Below are 6,000 nucleotides of genomic sequence, written 5' to 3'. Positions count from 1 at the left end.
AGTTGACGATGTTCCATTTCAATTTGCTGTTATTGCCGGCTTGTAAGATTTTTTGTTCAAGATATAATCGTTTTGCCACTTTTAAATGGTTGTTTATAGAGTTACGTAACCTTTTATATCGGGCAATTAATTTGGTATTAAAAGGCTGGTTTTTAGTTTTTTGTACAGGTTATCGCGTTTACGCAAAGCTGCTAATAACTTTTTAGACATCCATGGATTCTGAGAGAATGCAATGGTTTTTTTACATTTCCTTTTACAAGTGAATTTATGAATAAGTGATATTATTACAGTAAGAAATTTAGAAAATGCTTTCTGAGGATCATTAAAAGTTTTTATTTCAGACCAGTCTATATTAGCAATGGCAGTTATGAAGCTCTCTTTGTCCAGAACATATTTGAAGTGTGGAAGAGGGCAAGGACTCGAGCTATGTTTAAAACGTAGAAGCAATGGGTAATGATCTGTTATGTCCATATCAAGAACTTTTGCCTCTGGTGAAGTTATTAAGTTAGATAGGACATGACCAATTAGCGTCCCTGTACCACTAGGAACCTGTCGTGTAGGAACATCAATTAAGCATTCATATCCGTAGCTTTGTAGTAGACTGGTGTAAGAAATAACTGTTGGTGATGCGTCATTGAGTAGGTTAATGTTGATATCACCCATTATAATGACATTCTTATTTTCTAGTGAAAGGGTATGTAAAGTATGATCAAGATTATAAAAAAATGTCGTCGACTGATGATGAAGGCGAACGATAAATGCATCCAAATATGAAATCTCTGTTATCATTAGAGGGAGAACAATTAACTATTTCAATCCAGACAGATTCACAATTAGTGATGGGTAAATGTAGATCATGTCGTCTGCGATAAGTAAGATCAGGAGAAGTATATACTGCTGCACCACCATGACTGCTAGTTAATCTGTTACAATATTCTGAATTGTAGTTAAGGAAGCAATAAAGATTTTTGTCAACGTCTGACAACCAAGTTTCAGTCAAGGCAATTAATGAGAATGAGCTAGAAGCTGTTCTCGTGTCATTGGCACGTATGGATGTGCCATACTCCATGGCACGCATGGATGTGCCCTTCTCGTCGACCACGCTGATTGCAAATCGGTCATTTGTTCTGTACGCAGCTGCGTCCATATATCTCACATTTTCTTCTTTGCTGTTGATGCATTCGTGTATGTGATTGAGCGCCTTTATTCTCGCCTGTCTCCTTTCCTTGTCGCACTCGGGATGCATGTTTATGGGAATGGTACATATGTGTAGCTTGTCTCTGATCTCGTGTGAGATATGCTGAGGTAGGTGTCTTTTATCCTCGACTTGGTAGCCCAGATCTTGGAGCAGGTCTCTTCCCGTCTTTGTCAGCTTTAGCCTCTCCAGATGGTTGACGTCGTGCGCTTGCACGAACTCTTCCCACGTGTTCTGGACTCCCATTTTGAGTAGTTTCGCTGTGGACGTGGAGGGAGACAGGCCCAAGGCAATGTCGTAGAATTTTCTGATGAGCGCGTTTACTTTGTCTCGTTGACTGTTCTTCATGTCAACGTATGGAGTCCCCTACGTGACGATGCTCGTGATCAGCGCTAGTATCATTCTCGTGCAGTCTTCTTCCTTGAGTCCGTGACTTCTGCTCGTAACTCTTTTGATAAGGTAGGTTATTTGTTGCACTGTTCTCTGAATTTTTTCCAACTCTGCTGCCCCGGCCCCGTCCTTTTGAATCAGGAGTCCGACGATGAGGAGCGTCTTAACCTGCGGAATCTTGATGCCTCCCACCTTTACTACCGGGTCTGGTATCTGCTGCGGTTGTCGGCCTCTTGTGCGCTTTCTTAGAACCAGGAGCGCCGACTTTTCAGGTGCGCACGTCAGTCCACGTGCTTTCAGGTACTTTTCCGTAGTGTCAACCGCTTCTTGCACAGCGTCTTGCTGTTTACCTGTCGACCCTCCCGTAGTCCAGATCGTGAGGCCATCAGCGTATATTGCGGGACCAATCCCTTCTATGTGCTTCAGTTGCTTGGGTAGCGAGCTCATCGCTAGATTGAATAGCATCGGCGAAACGACGGTGCCTTGTGGCGTTTTCTTTCGCGTTACGCCAAATTTCTCAGAGCCTAAGTTGCCTATCCCCATTGTGGCTGTTCGTTCTTTCAGAAAAGCTTTCATGTAATTATATACTTTTTCGCCGCAGTTATATACGTTAAGGTGTTGCAGTATGGCTTCGTGTGACACGTTGTCGAAAGCCCCTCCCACGTCAAGTGGGAGGATGGCTCTTTTGCGGTGCGTGTCCAGATGGTCAATGATTTTTTCCTTGATCTGCAGCAACACGTCTTGCGTGGACAGGTGAGCTCTAAATCCGAACATCGTGTTCGGGACGTGTCCCTTGTCTTCGATACATTCGATCATGCGGTTGTGCACCATGTGCTCGTAGAGTTTTCCAGCACACGAGGTGAGGGATATAGGTGGAAGGTTCTACACGCTGATGGGCTTGTTGGGTTTAGGTATCACGGTTACCTCGGCATGTTTCCCTTCCAGTGGTACTTTACCGTGTTCCCAGCACTCGTTCATGTATTTTAAGAGCGTGTCTACAGAGGGTGCGCCAAAGTTCCGGAGTGTCTTGTTTATTCTGTCGTACCCCAGCGCCGTGTTGCGGGTGAGTTTGCTGAAGGCCCTCTTGATGTCTGCTGCTGTGAAGTGTCGATCCAGTTCTATATTTGGGTTGCATCGATACTCGTCAAAGAACGAATCTACAGCTATGTTCCGCTCCGCACCTTGTAACTTCTGCTTCACTTCTTCGATAATGTCTTTCTCTTTCCCCGGGTGGTTGTGTATGAATCTCTGTACTTTCTCTTTTGCGGCGTTGTTCTCCTTGTTTTATAGGAGAGCCTTGAGTGCCGCCCAAGTACGCTTGCTGCTTAAGGTCCCTTGAAGCTTGTTACATGTTTCGCGCTTGTTCTTTCTTTCAAGTTGTTCAGAGTACTCTTGCGTTTCCTTGATCAGCTTGGAGATTCGAATTTTGAGTTTCCGGTTGCACTTGTTACGCTGCCAGCGTTTCGCGAGACCCCTCCAAGCCTGCCACAGGTGGAGTAAGTGGGGGTCGACCACAGGGGTGACTTGCGACAGCTGGATTGTCCTCGTATGCTTCTCGGCTCTTTCTACGACTCCTCTGATCTATATATCTATGTCGTCTATCGTCGCATTAATGGCGCTCTCGTCTTTGCGAAAGGCCTGCCAGTCCGTGATCTTGGCTTTTCGGATCTTCTTCGTTGCTTTGTGGTGCAGAATGATCGTTTGCACTATATAATGGTCGCTACCCAGATTCTCGTCCATGCAGCTCCACTCATACTGTTTGAGTCCGTGTACGAATGTGAGGTCGGGGCATGTGTTTCCAGATACACTGTTGCCGATGCGCGTGGGTGTCTGCGGGTCACTGAGTAGCGTGTGGAGGTGCTGTTGGGCTACGTTGTGCACATCTTCTCGTTTTTCTTTGAGGCCGCATAACCCCAGGCCACATGGGGAGCATTAAAATCTCCAACGACTATCAGTCTATTACTCATGCGCAGCTTCTTCACCTCTCGCATTAGCTTGTCTAGACCCTTTAGGTGATCCTTTGGTGGGCTGTACACGTTTACCACAAGGAGGCTTTGCTGCTGTTTTTTCTCAGGTACGATTTCGACGAGGGTGTGTTCGATGCGGTGTTGGATGTCATGTCGTTGAGCGTTGATGGCCTTCTTGGTCGGAATTGCTGTCCTCGTTTTACCGTCGGTGACGTGAGTGAGGTAACCACTGACCTTGAAGTCTGCAGCTGCGGTTTCTCGTAAGGCTATAATATCTGGGTCAAAGTGCGTGCGGAATTCTACAAGGTTACTTCTCTTACTTCGGATAGAATGACTGTTCCATTGCGAAATTTTGAGCCGTGGGTGTTGCTTGTAGTCATCTTTCTCTTTAGTTAGCCTTGCCATCTTGTTCGCTTAGGATCTGCATTATCTTGGCTTTTCTCGCAGGGTACTTAGATTTCTTGCGAGCATTATCTCTTTCTTCTAGCATGTGGATGCGTTGACTGAAACATTCTCCGGATTGTGTCATTTTGGTCTGTATAGCCTGAATCTGGTTCTCTATTTCGCTCTTGAGAGATTGGAACCCAGTCAGTATCCTCAGTGTTACCGTGGTTCGCATAACCTGCGTCACTGTGGACAGTGTGGTTTCCATCATGGCGGTTACGATGGCGTTGATGCGGTCTTCAAGTGTCTTGAGGTAGTTCTGGGTTATCATCGCTTGGTTCGACAGTGTTGATGGCTCTGGTCGTGTTGGTGATGATGGTGGTGGTGGGGATGAAGGCTGTGATGGTAGTGTTTGCGATTGCTGGGTCTGTTCTCTCCGTAGTTGTTCGTATTCGTTGTAGGTATTCGAGCTGTTTTTCTGAGCTGGCTTCCTTTGCTTGTGTCTTCTTTTGCTGCTCTAGCTCTTGCTTTAATTCATTCACGTTCTGTGTTCGGAGAATCATCATCGTGTCTTCGTACCTCGAGCATCTTGTGGTTTGAACGCCATTATTTCCCCTGGACGTCTGAGTGTGCCCTGTGACGACGTTGGCCCAGCTTACCTTGCGCTGGGCGTTGTTGTGTTCCACGCCCGTTGCCGTGACCCGGGGGACGCTCTGTTTTCTTTCCCTCGATCTCGATCCCGACTTGGATCTGGATCTTTTTGTCTGCTCGGTCTCCTTCGGTGACTGTGGCGATGGTGAGATGGTCTTCATGTGCTCGTTGTCGTTGGTAGTTACTACGCTTGACTGGTACCAGAAGCTTCTCTGTCTAGATCTTGACCGCTCCCTGACTCTCAACGGTGGCGGGGCCGTTTCATGCGGCATTCTGCAGAGCTTACACTTCGGTTCGCATTGGTGGTTATTTGAATCAGCGTTGTGTTCTCCGCAATAGTCACATAGTTCATCGTTTGGATTAGCGCAGACATCTTTTCTGTGTCCTTTCACCGCGCAAGATATGCAGTACTAGACTGGCTTTCTGTAGGTTCTGCAGCGGGTGAGCGTACATTCAACTTTAACGTAGAAAGGCACGTGCGCGCACTCGAAGGTTATCACTTCCAACGTCGATCTTCCCACCATTCTAGCGTACAGGATTTTGTACTTGTTGGTCGTTGCTAGTAGATCTACTAGCTGCTCGTCTTTGGTGCCTTCCTCTATTCCGTGAATAACGCCCCGTACAGTGCCCCGAATTGGCTTGAGGTACGGTGTGACTTCGTATGTTGCGTGCCCTATTTCGATTCTAGTTATTTCTGCTAGTTTAAGTGCGCAATCCTCTTCTTCGGTACTTGCCAGAATTAAGTTTTATTGCCACTGTCTGTATGATCACCTTGGCGTAGAGCTACGGGGGTGTGACTCCGCATGCTTGGGCTAATCCTCTTGCCATCACTCCGTCTTTTCAGTTTGATACTTTCACACCGGCGTTAGGTCTGTAAAGAATCTTGTAATCGTTTTCTGGTAGTGGTGGGTGGGGTCGTTGGCCAGCTAGGACGTGGCTTGCTTGCGTTGTTGTGGCCCCATGGTTGTTGAGGGGCTTGTTGCCGTTTTCCACCATTCGTGTTCTGCCCCGTGCTGTGTTCGTATGAGAACTGCTCTTGCGTCTTTGACGTTGCTATATATTCTTTCTTCTTCTGATGTCGCGCTAGTAGCATCACCCACGGTCCGGTCTTGCACAGTATATTTCCGCTGTTGCTGTCGAACGTCGGCTCCGTGTCGTTCATCTCTGCTTGTTTATTTGTTATTCCTGTTATGGAGTTCTTTCGGTGAAGTTCCATAACGCTAGGCTGCGGATACGTTTACAGAGAGAGAAGAAACATTTTAAAAAGCCGTTGTCGGGCGCCTCGGCGTGCATGTGGATCCCGAGGCGCGAGGCGCGTGGCCACAGGCAGCAGGGCTCGACTATCATGAGTAGGCTTAGCAGGGCACGGCCGTCACCTTGCAAGTTTCAGGATTAGTACTTGCGTGAAGAAAA

This window comes from Dermacentor andersoni, chromosome 11 (assembly GCF_023375885.2).
Source record: "Dermacentor andersoni chromosome 11, qqDerAnde1_hic_scaffold, whole genome shotgun sequence".
NCBI classification, from domain to species: domain Eukaryota; kingdom Metazoa; phylum Arthropoda; class Arachnida; order Ixodida; family Ixodidae; genus Dermacentor; species Dermacentor andersoni.
Note: the sequence above shows the minus strand (reverse complement) of the source record.